This window comes from Peromyscus leucopus, chromosome 23, assembly GCF_004664715.2.
Source record: "Peromyscus leucopus breed LL Stock chromosome 23, UCI_PerLeu_2.1, whole genome shotgun sequence".
Lineage (NCBI taxonomy): Eukaryota > Metazoa > Chordata > Mammalia > Rodentia > Cricetidae > Peromyscus > Peromyscus leucopus.
In genome coordinates, this window is record NC_051082.1 from 25582088 (window position 1) to 25595126 (window position 13039).

The following is a 13039-nucleotide window of genomic DNA, read 5'->3' on the forward strand; positions in this document are numbered from 1 at the left end:
GTGTGGCCTCGTTGGAGTGGGTGTGGTCTTGTTGGAGGGGGTGTGTCACTGTAGGGGCGGGCTTTGAGGTCTCTTTCCTCAAGCTTCACACGGTGTATCAGTTGACTTCCTGTTGCCTACAAGATGTAGCACTCTCAGCTCCAGCACCATGTCTGCCTGCACGCCACCATATTCCCTGTCATGAGGATAATGGACTAAACCTCTGAACTGTAAGCGAGCCGCCCCATAAAATGTTTTCTTTATAAGAGTCCCTGTGATCATGGTGTCTCTTCACAGCAATAAAAACCTAAGACAATAGAGCAGCAAGCGCTCTTAATACTGAGCTATCTCTCAAGCCCCCACATCTTAGAACATTTTTTTTTTTACATTTATTTATTTAGTATGTGTGTGTGTATGTGTGGGTGTGTGTGCGCGCGTGTAGGCATGCTGTGGTGCATGTGTGGAGGTCAGAGGTCAATTTTCTGGAATAGTCCTCTCCTTTCACCGGGCTGAGCCAATGTCTCTCTTGTTTTTGCAGCGCTCTCTACGCTAGGCTTTCTGAGACCTTCCAGGTCATTCTTGAATCTGCCTCCCATCTTGCAGAAGTATGTGCTGGGATTACAGACAGATGTCACCACATATGCTTTTTTTTTTTAAACATGAGTTTGAGGTATCAAACTCGAGTCTTCAGGAAGCTATTTGACAAACATGTTTACCAACTAATGCCAGTGGCTCTCAACCTGTGGGTCTCGACCCCCTGGGTGGCATGTCGGATATTTGCATTACGATTCATTACAGTAGCAAGATTACAGTTATGGAGTAGCAATGAAATAATTTTATGGTGGGGGGTCACGGAAAGGATGAACGGCGGTAGTTGGTCGGCAGAAAAGTCATGGGGCCATGGCTACCAGAGTTAGAATGGCCTTTTATTAGAAAGAAGAGGGGGGCTGGGGATTTAGCTCAGTGGTAGAGCGCTTGCCTAGCAAGCACAAGGCCCTGGGTTCGGTCCTCAGCTCCAGAAAGAAAGAGAAAAAAAAAGAAAGAAAGAAAGAAAGAAAGAAAGAAAGAAAGAAAGAAAGAAAGAAAGAGAGAAAGAAAGAAAGAAAGAAAGAAAGAAGAGGGGATAGAAGGGAGAAGCCAGGCTGGTGGAAAAGTAAGAGCGGATCCTAACAGTTACCACAACATGAGGAGTTGTATTAAAGGGTCACAGCATTTGGAAGGTTGAGAACCACTGAGATAAACAATCTCACCAGCTTGTGCTGGTTTTTTGTTTGTTTTTATTTTATCATTTGGTGCACTGGCATTTTGTTTGCACGTGTGTCTGTGTGAAGGTGTCAGGTCCCCTGGAACTGGACTTACAGATAGTTGTGAGCTGCTCTGTGGGTGCTAGGAATTGAACCCAGGACCTCGGGAAGAGCAGCCAGTACTCTTAACCGCTGAGCCAGCTCCCCAGACCATAATTACATTTTTTTATTTGTATGTCTGTCTGTGGGCACGTGCATGCCATGGCAAGTGTGTCGGAGGCAAAGGAGAATTTTGGGGAGTCTAAGAATTGAATTCAAGACTTCAAGCTTGACAGTAAGGGGCTATAGCTACTGGACCTTTCTGGTCTCACGTAGCCCATACTGACCTTCACCAACTCACCTTGTAGCTGAAGTTTTTTGTTTGTTTGTTTGTTTTGTTCTGTTTTGTTTTACTTTGAACTTCTGATCCCCCTGCCTCTAATTTTAAAGTACCAGGATTATAGATATGAACCACCAGCCCTGGTTTATATAGGAGATAACCAGGGTTTCATGCATGCTCCTCAGCACGCATGCTGTCGGCTAAGCTGCACCATCAGCCTCTGATGGCTACATCTTAATATTAAATATTCTTGGAACCAGGAGCATTGGCTTACCATGTAGACCATGTTAGCCTTGGACTTCAGAACTGAGAAGCCTTGCCTCTCAGAGTACTGGAGGTTCAGGCTTGCAGAGCTCTGACACAGGGGCTTATTGTGTAGGCCAGGCTGACCTTGAACTCAATTTCCTGCTGCCAAGATCTCCTCAGTGTTGGAATTATATGTGTGTGCTACTATGTCCAGCACGTATCGGATTTTTTAAAATGTATAGGTACTTTTAAAGATTTATTTATTTATTATGTATGTATACAGTGTTCTGTCTGCATGTATGCCTGTAAACCAGAAGGGGCAACAGATCTCATTACAAATGGTTGTGAGCCACCATGTGGTTGCTGGGAATTGAACTCAGGACCTCTGGAAGAGCAGCCAGAGCTCTTAACCGCTGAACCATCTTTCCAGCCCTAAAATGTATATTTTATATGTATGAATGTTTTGTCTGCATGTACATGTGTGTACCACATGCATGTCTGGTGGCTGCAGAGGCTAGAAGAGTCTGTTGGATCCCCTAGAGCTGGAGTTACAGATGGTTATGGGCCACTATGAGGATGCTGGGAATTAAATCTGGGTCCTCGGAAGATATATATATATCTCCAAAGTACAGGAGGATATAGTAGAGAGCATCTGCAGTCCTGTCAACTCAGGAGGCTGAGTGGGGTGGGTGGGCAGGGGTTGGGCGCAAGAGTTCACGACCCATGTGTCAAGCATAATTCCAATTGAAAAAATGAAAGACACTGAGCATGGCCTGTAATCAGCACCTAAAATAATAATAATAATAAAAAAAAAAAAAAAAAAAAAAAAAAAAAGATGGAAAGCCTCCGGGTGGTGGTGACACATGCATTTAATCCCAGCACTCAGAAGGCAGAGGCAGGCAGATTTCCGAGTTCGAGGCCAGGCTAGTCTACAAAGTGAGTTCCAGGACAGCCAGGGCTACACAGAGAGACCCTGTCTCCAAACCAACAAATCAGCAGACAGACAGAATGCAGCTGGAGCTGTGGGACTGGAGCCCCATCTCTGACTGACAGGTTAGGTTTGGCCAATTGTCCCAGTACACCCATTCAGAGACAAGCAAGTCCCCCATCTGTAATCCCAGTGCTCAGCAGCTGGAGGCAGGGTGATCAGGTGTTCAAGACCAGCCTGGGCTACATAAGAATCTGCCAAGAGCATATGTCTTTAATCCAAGTACTCAGGAGGCAGAGGCAGGCGGATCTCCAAGTTCGAGGCCGGCCTGGTCTACAGAGTGAGTTCCAGGTCAGCCTAAGCTGTTACACAGAGAAACCCTGTCTCGAATGCTCCAGGCACCAGGGCTGGGAATGTAGCTCAGTTGTTGGAGTCTTGCCTAGCATGAATGAGGTCCTGGGCTTCCACCCCCTAACACCACATCCACAGGGAGTGGAGATGGTATCCCTTGATTCCCCAAATTCAGGAAGTGGAGGCAGGAGGATCAGAAATTCAAGGTCACCTGTGGCTGCACAGCCAGTTCAGGGATATATGGCCCTGTCTTAACGTTCACTAATTCATTGCTTACGTTAATTAATTTAGTAGCCACACTGCCTCCTTTTATTATAGGTGGCCTCCTTTCAGATGGACTGTACTCGTATTTCACGGATAAGCCAGCTGTGGTGGCACAGGCCTGTAATCTAAGCATTTAGGAAGCTAAGGCAGGATAAAATTTGAGACCGTCTGGAGCCGCATTGGAAGGTCCTGACAAACAGAAGAAGTGGGGGGGGGGCTGGGGAGAAGACCTGGTGGGTAAGAAGAGCTCTTGCTTTGCAAGCATGAGTACCTGAATTCAAATTCCCAGAACCCTCCTGAAAAGTTGGGTCTGCCGGTTGGTGGTGGCGGCACACGCCTTTCATCCCAGCACTCAGGGCAGAAGCAGATGGATCTCTGTGAGTTCAGGGCCAGCCTGGTCTACAGAGCGAGTTCCAGGACAGCCAGGACTACACAGAGAAACCCTGTCTCGGGAGGGGGCGGGGAAGCTGGGTGTCTTTGTCTTTAATCAGTGCAGTGGGGGCTGGGAAGAGGACCACTGGGGTTTGCCGGCTGTCAGCCTAGATCCAGGTTCAGTGAGAGACCCTGTCTCAGGAAACATGGTAGAGAATGGTAAGAACGGGAAATCTCGTGTACTTTGACCTCCTCACTCACACAGGCACAGACAACTCACACTGCATACACACACTACACACGTGTGTACTCACTATCAAAAAAAGAAGGAAGGAAAGAATACAGTGCCCAGGGAGGTAGTAAAGGTACATTTTAGTCCATTCAGGTTTTTTCGGTTTGGTTTTGGTTTTTGATTTTTTGAGACAGCGTTTCTCTATGTAACAGCCCTGGCTGTCTTGGAACTCACTCTGTAGACCAGGCTGACCTTGAACTCACAGAGATCCACCTGCCTCTGCCTCCTGAGTGCTGGGATGAAAGGCATGCTCCACCACCGCCAGGCTCCATTTTTTTTTTCTTTTTCTTTTTCTTTTTTCTTTTGTTTTTCTTCAAATAGTGTCTTCTTAAGTTGTCCAGGCTGGACCAGCAAGAACACTCAGTGAGCAAAAGGCACTTGCCATCAAGTCTGAGGACTTGAGTTCGATCCTGGGACTCACATGGGAGACAGAACTAAATAGTCCAGGTGGGTTGGGAACTCAGCATCATCTGAACTGTATCACCAAGGCTGGGACTACAGGCACACAAGCCCCACTCTCAGCCTGAGCCAGGCCTTGATCCATGCCTTACAACTGACCATGAAAGAAGATGAGGAGGCTGGAAGGTAGTAAAAGCATTTGAGAATAACCTGCATGTGGATCCCTGGGGTTCCCTGGCAATCTCCAGGTTCAGTGCCTCCTTTAAATGAATGAATGAATGAATGAATGAATGAATGAATGAATAAATAAAGGCAGTGGGCTTGTGAGATGGCTCTGTGGGTAAAGGGTCTGGCTGTGTAAGCTCTGGCAACCAGACTTAGATCCCCAGGACCTACATAAAGGTGAAAAGAGAGAACCAACCATGAAGTCGGATCTGTACACCATAGCAAGTATGTCTGCACATACGCCACATACACACACCATAAGTTAAACAAACAAGTAATTTTTTTTTTCAAGACAGGGTTTCTCTGTGTGGATCTGTAGCCCAGGCTGGCCTCGAACTCACAGAGATCCGCCTGCCTCTGCCTCCCGAGTGCTGGGATTAAAGGTGTGTGCTACCGCTGCCTTACCCAAACAAGTAAAAAAAAATTTTTCTATTTTTAGTATTTTTATTTAATACAAAGCGTCAAAAACTCCACAATTTTTAACTTGGAAACAATGTAAGTAAATCACTCATTACACTGGCATTTTAGTAGGTCTTTGAAATTTTATACATTGTATCATGATACAAGCATTATGGAAAATATGAACCAATTTGAAATGTATCACAAAAGAAATATGACACATTAATTTCAGTATATTTTAACATGCTTTTTCTTACTAACTTGGAAATATAATGTTACCACCAAAAAATTAATAAAAAACACATGTTAACTGTCTTGCCAGCTTTGTCATTATAATAATGCCTATAAAATATAGTTTGATATATTTACCAGTATCACCACTAAAAACAAAATTCAATTACTTTTATCTGTGGTCAGACTGAAACCGCATATGACCTCACTTAAAAAAGAAAACAATATAAGGATCTAAGCCATTGCTTTTACTAATTTATTTCAGTAAGAAAACATTATGTGTAAATGATTACATACAGTCTGCTCTTTTTGTTAGTCCATGAAATGCAGTCATTTTGGCATTTCAACATGTGGAGGGAACAAATCCTAATTATATCTTTGCCGTGTCTTTGCGATGCAGTATGCTGTTTCAAGAAATTAACAATATGAATAAGATTTTTTTTTTAAAGATTTATTTATTTATTATGTATACAGTGTTTCCTGCCTGCATGTATGCCTGCAGGCCAGAAGAGGGCACCGGATCTCATTACAGATGGTTGTGAGCCACCATGTGGTTGCTGGGAATTAAACTCAGGACCTCTGAAAGGACAGTCAGTGCTCTTAACCTCTGAGCCATCTCTCCAGCTCACACCAGTAAGATATTTTTATGTGTCCATGTTCATGTGTGGGAGGAGGTGCATGTACTTGCGTGTGTGTGTGTGTGTGCGCGCGCGCGCGCGCTTACACACATGCTCACATGCATGCCAAAAGTCAGTATCTGGTTTTTTTTTTTTCTTCTACACATATTTTCTGAGGCAGGATCTCTCACTGAACTTCAAATCCCTAATTTGCTAGAATGTCTGGCCACATGGCCACAAGGCTCTTCCTTCCTCCACCTTTTCACACTGGAGTGACAAATATGCACTTGGATGCTCAGCTTTTTTTTTTTTTTTTTTTTTTTTGAGGGGGTTGTTTTTTTTTGAGACAGGGGGGTTGGTTTTTCGAGACAGGGTTTCTCTATGTAGCTTTGTGCCTTTCCTGGAACTCACTCTGTAGCCCAGGCTAGCCTTGAACTCACAGAGATCCACCTGGCTCTGCCTCCCGAGTGCTGGGATTAAAGGCGTGCGCCACCACCGCTGGGCATTTGCTCTGCTTTTTACACAAATGCTAGGTTCGGATCTGAGCACAGGCAGGCTTGTGTGGTAAGCAACTAGATGACTGAGGCACTTCCTTCGCCCTGTGTAAGTTATTAACTATAGACTTTACATACATCATTTCTAAGCAAGTGTACGATATGCAAACTGAATTTATAATTATGTTATGTTCTGGAGTATAAGTTGGACTCAGTACTCACACATGGCCAGTATGTATCACACCAAATGGGGCATAGCTAATGGAAAGAGAGAAGCGAGATACATACAGGGAATGATTTAGAGAGCTAAGGAAATGACAGAATTAACAGAATTGGGAGTAGAGTACGAGAACTAAAGGAAGTAGGGGGAATATTATGGCAAGGACCCTAGATCCCATCTAAAAAATTCATGCGACAAAGGCTGGCTAGCCAGCGGAGGACTTCGTGGGAAGCAGTGGAAACTTGAGAGCGGGCCTACATCAACGAAGTGGGGAATTATAGTTACGTTCTTCAAGGCTCCATTGCAGCCTCAGAGCCTCTGCTGTCTCTCTTTCCTGGCCCCACTGTGAAATCCGATGGAGTCCCCAAAGCAACCAAAACCAGCCTCAAGTAACTTAGAGGATGAAAACATTGTCTTCAAAAAACCACCGCCCGCACTCAGGAGGCAGAGGCAGGCGGATCTCTGTGAGTTCGAGGCCAGCCTGGTCTCCAAATCGAGTTCCAGGAAAGGCGCAAAGCTACACAGAGAAACCCTGTCTCGGAAAAAAAAAAAAAAAAAAAAAAAACACCGCCCCTTCCACTTCCACAAATAAAGGCAGGAAAGGCTGTCATTGTTCTGATTTGTGTGGTGTACCAACAGGCGAACCAAACTGTATGGGCAGAGATAGAGCACCCTAGGACCTGATCATCCTGTATTATATGCAATACACATCACTGTGCTCAGTAAAATGAAATAATCAATGGTAGACAAGTGATACACAGGAATTCTCAAAGTCCTCCTTTTTTTTTTTCTAAATTATTCTGTGTAGGTATCAGTTACATACCTATATTCCCTAAGGGTAATTTCCTACAATGTAAAGAACCTTATATATATATATTTTTTGGGGGGTCCAGAAAATAGCATTTAGTACTTAAATAGCACATATCATGCTGAAACTGTGTTGGACTGTGAAATTTATTCGAAGTAAGTGATCCAGTTCATGTCAGCCCCCTCTGCAAGCTCTAGCATCACCTTCAGATATTTGTACAATAGCAAGCTTCCTTTGGTCTAAACTCCCCTGAAAAGGCCATAGTTCATAGCAATGTACAGGGATGGGATAAATCACATATTTTAGCTTCTTCAAGGGTGTTAAATTATTCATGATAGTCACAAGCATACGCAGTGTGATGGGGTCAGAAGCAAAGCACAGGACATGGAGGGAGATGAGTACAACGAATCAGGGCAGGGAAGAGGACAGAGATTGCAGAATCATTTATAAGGCAATGATTTATCTCTAGATGCCGAAGAGTACCAGAAAGATTTACCAGGAAAGTTTGAAAGAGCCCCAAATCATCCCAATACATTCGGTTGTTGCCAAGACTCAGCAGCTTTAGGCAGGAGGCCTGAGGGCTCTGGGCCAGAAATCCGAGTCTCTGTATGAAAGATCACAGAATGGCAGATACAAGAAATTCAGACCAGGTGGCAGGACTCTGAGCACTCTGTCCAGATGACCTGTGAGAAAGAATGAACACAAGCTGATGTCCTTAAGGTTGTTTGTACGTCGCAAGTGACTGAGGAAATTTTTAAAGACTTTCCCACTCAGAGATCTGAAAGTGACTTGAGACAGACTAAGGCTCTCTAGGTGGGCCATCTGGGACAGGACATTGGAGATATCACTCAGCAAACCCATATCAATTGACAACTGATCAACACAGTTGAGATCAAGAAATTTCAGGGTGCGTTTGCTGTCACACAGTGTATCAATGTGCAAATCTCGACAGCATATGTGCAAAGACCCTGAACTCTCCCTAATTTTAAGCAAAACCAAAAGTTTCTTTTCCACTAAGGAGCCATCTAGGGAAAGGTCCACTAGTAACTCTACAGGCCTGGGGTACTGAATCATGGACTCTGGATTTCCAAAAGGAAGCTGTCCTTCAATTTTCAGGATAGAGCTGTCAGAATAGGCACAAGAATGAAAACAGAAAGGTTCCTTGATGCTGACTTCATGGCATGTGGTCCTACTGCTGTGGGATGGTCTGTATGTCAAATTGCTCTGATTGGTGAATAAATAAAACACTGATTGGCCAGTGGCCAGGCAGGAAGTAGGTGGGACAAGGAGAGAGGAGAATTCTGGGAAGCGGAAAGCTGAGGCAGAGAGACACTGCCAGCCACTGCCATGACCAGCAGCATGTGAAGATGCCGGTAAGCCACAAGCCATGTGGCAAGGTATAGATTTATGGAAATGGATTAATTTAAGCTATAAGAACAGTTAGCAAGAAGCCTGCCACCGCCATACAGTTTGTAAGCAATATAAGTCTCTGTGTTTACTTGGTTGGGTCTGAGCGGCTGTGGGGCTGGCAGGTGACAGAGATTTGTCCTGACTGTGGGCCAGGCAGGAAAACTCTAGCTACAGTCCTACAGTCGTTGTCTTGCCTTAAATCTAGGATCTTCAGTTTAGGTCTCCTGTAGGGGTAAGAGGAGATAGACTAGCTGAGAAATAGCCAACGATAATGAAACAGAGTGGAATCAACGATGACATCTAGGAACTAATTCTTTTATCCATAGCTGACACTCCTTGTACTAACTAACAACCAATCTTTCCCATGAAAATTCAGCCTCCCCCGACAATCCTTTATACACCTAAATCCCCTCCAGTCTTCAAGTTCCTGGCTTTCTCTTATGTAACAACTGTAATGTCTACCAACATTTTCACCATCAGTAAAACCCTCAGTGACAGATTTCATAATGAACATTGAATCCAATCAGTCTTCAATGTGTTACCAAGTCTGGGGTCAAGGGCCTCACACAGAAATCTTCAGCATTTACTTGTTACTCCTTCGGGGAGAGTAGCAGACTGTGGTATAACCGCCTGTGTCTCTCCATGTTCCTATTATACAGTCTTACGGAGAAGCAGAGTTCTTTGCAGGACATACTGGAAGATTCTCAATCATGGTTTTCAGGAGTTCATGTTGAGGCTCCTGTACAGTTGATGACCCAATATGGAGACAGAAAAAGGGCCAACTTTTCACCAAATCACTCAGTGTATTCTCATGCCCACTCTTGAAAGCAGCAATGAACAGTGGAACCAAAAAGGTCTCTTGGAGTGGGGTTACTCAATGTTTCAAATAAATCCTACAGAATATTTCTTAATTACAAAGAGAAAAGGAAGCTCTTCAGAAAGGAAAATAAATTGGCATGTAACAACCATAACAACCGACGTGACTAGAGAAAATATCATTCCCCATAGGTCAAGTCATAATCATGTCTCATCAGATAGTAGTGAGCTATGAGAACACAGCGTCACTTCTGTGATGTTACCACTGTCCATACATAATCTTAATCTAATCACGAGGCAAGGGAATTTAAGGACAAACTACAAAATAGCCAGTTTGTGTCAAGTTTATCACAAAGACTGAAGAACTATTCCAAAAAGAGGGAGACTAAAGACCCATGACTATTGTAGGAGGTCTCGGGATTCAAGGATAGTCATAAAACATTGTTAATTACCAGAGTTTGATGGGCATGATTATGATAATTTGTAGGAAAACCACACTAATACAGTAGAAAGGTATAAGGGTGTCAGGTCAGCACTTAACCTAAAAGGGCCAGAAAAAAAATCTTATTTATAAATTCTATTTGCATTTTTTCTAAAAATGAGATTATTTTGAAATAAAATAGTGATTAAGTTTATCAAATAAAGTAATTACAATTTTTAAAAAATCTCTTGGAATATCCTCCAGAGCTTGGATTGCTGCAGACTCATTTCTCAGCAGACTCTGGATAGCAAGATCCAACAGTGTCTTTGGGTTCTTTGCATCCATCTTTGGAACCTTCTGCGTGGTTCAGTGCTGGTGAGGTGGAGAATCCTGAGTTGCAGGTCCACGAAGGCCTTCAGGTGCAGCAGCCTCCTCCCTCACACAGATGGTCTAAGTTTCAGAGGCTTCGTCCATGACTGTCGAGGTGAGGAGTATGGTGACAGGCAGGCAGGCAGGCATGGTGTTGGAGCGGCATCTGAGAGCTTACTTCCTGATCTGAGTGGGAGAGTGGGATGAGTCTACCAACATTTTCACCGCCTCAGGCACGGCAGCTGCGTATCTCCAGATGAGAGCGAGAGGTCTTTGAAAAGCCATGTGAGAACAAGTAAAATTTTAAGGTGAAGTTGGGTATGTTTTTTGTTGTTGTTGTTGTTGTTTTGTTTGTTTGTTTGTTTCTTGTTTTTGTTTTTAAAAATCCCATCACTCAGAAGGCAAAGGCAGGCAGATGTCTGTGAGTCTGAGACCAGCCTGGTCGAGATAGTTCCAGGCCGTCCAGGGCTACATAGTAAGACCCTGTCTCAAAAACAAAGCAAGCAAACAAAAACTAGGGACGATGCCATTGCCATTGAGGAAGACACCTGTCGCCAGCCTTGGGCCTCCACACGCACCCACGTAGTCAAATGCACATGTACACACACGCGGATGTCACACACATGCGTACACACGCAGAGTAGAGCCTATGTGGTCCCAGGAAGTGCCACAGCGCACCGCTCACAGGGCAAACGGCAAGCAGTAGCTGGTGCTGGCTATAGCTCTGACTCGGAAAGTCACTGTGGACTAGGTATAGGTTGGGCTGGGGAATCACTCAGGCCTGGATCACAATGGTCCTTCAGTGCTAGCCAAGAAGTCTGTGGCAGACACGCTGGTCAGGATGCCTGTCATTCCAGGCTCTGATTCCAGGCACCATTACATCACCCACTCAGACAGTCCCAACCAAGCTGCCCCCTTTTGTCCCCCCTAGATAATGTCTCTGTCTTAATGTGTTTCCTATTGCTATGACAAAGATCATGACCCAAAGCAATTTGGGGAGGAGAGTGTTTATTTGGCTTACACATTCTGATCACGGTTCATCATGGAGAGAAAGAAGTCAGGGCAGGAACTCAAAGCAGGAACCTGACAAAACAAAACAAAAACAAAAAGCCGGGCGGTGGTAGCGTACGCCTTTAATCCCAGCACTCGGGAGGCAGAGGCAGGTGGATCTCTGTGAGTTCGAGGCCAGCCTGGTCTACCAAGTGAGTTCCAGGACAGGCGCAAAGCTACACAGAGAAACCCTGTCTCAAAAAAAACCAAACCAAAACAAAACAAAATCAAAGCAGGAACCTGAAGGCAGGAACTGAAGCTGAGGCCATCGGGGAACGCTGCTTGCAGGTTTGCTCCCCAAGGCACAATCGCTCATCCTGCTTTCTTTACTTTTTTTTTTGGGGGGGGTGAAGGTGGGGGATGTGTTTCAAGACAGGGTTTGTCTATATAACAGCCCTGGCTGTCCTAGAACTTGCTCTGTAGACCAGGCTGACCTCAAATCACAGAGATCCGTTTGGCTCTCCCTCCTGAGTGCTGGGACTAAAGGTGTGCACCACCACCACCACCACCACCACCACCACCACCACCACCACCACCCAGGCTCATCCTGCTTTCTTATAACACCTATAATCACCTGCTTAGAGCTGGCACTACCCACAGGAGCTGGGCCCTCCCACATCAATCATTAATAAAGAAAAATGCCCCACAGACTTTCCTATAGGCAACTTTATAAAGACAATTCCTCAATTGGGATTCCCTTTTCTCAAATATGTCTATGTTGACATAAAACTAACCAGCACCATCTCACTATGTATCCCTGGCTGGTATGGAACTTGCGATGTAGACCAGGCTAGCCTCAAACTTGTAGAGATCTGACTGTCTCTGCCTCCCAAGTATTGATTTTTTGGGTTTTTTGTTTTGTTTTTTTGTTTGTTTGTTTGTTTGTTTTTGAAACGTGGTTTCCCTGGTGTAGCCCTGGCTGTCCTCAAACTCTCTTTGTGGGCCAGGCTGGCCTTCAACTCACAGAGATGCACCTGCCTCTGCCTCCCGAGTGCTGGGACGAAAGGTGTGTACCACCACCGCCCAGCTGTGTTTGACTGTTTGAAACTGTCAAACTTGGGAAGGTTAAGAGCACTTGCTGCTCTTTCAGAGGACTAGAGTTGGTTTGCAGAACCTACATGAAGGCTCACAAACATCTGTAACTCCAGTTCCAGGGAGCCTAGTGCCCTCTTCTGGATCTGCAGGCACTAGGCATGTGCATGGTGAACATACACACTTGCAGACAAACATGTATGCACATAAAATAATAATAAGTAAATCTTAAAAGAGGGGAAAAAAAAAAAACACTGGGAAGCTGGAGAGATGGCTCAGTGGTTTAAGCACTGGCTGCTCTTCCAGAGGACCCAGGTTCAATTCCCAGCATCCACATGGCAGCTCACAGCTGTCTGTAACTCCAGTTCCAGGGAATCCGACACCCTCATACAGACAGGCAGACATACAGGTAAAATACCAATGCATGTGAAATAAAAACAAATAAATTGCCAGGCATGGTGGTGTACACCTTTAATCCCAGAAATCGGGAGGC

General features: G+C 44.8%; 1 pseudogene; it reads right to left on the reverse strand.

Moving 5' to 3' along the window:
* Window positions 1-7594: 7594 nt before the first annotated feature.
* LOC114693714 lies at window positions 7595-10440 on the reverse strand (annotated as a pseudogene).
* Window positions 10441-13039: the final 2599 nt, after the last annotated feature.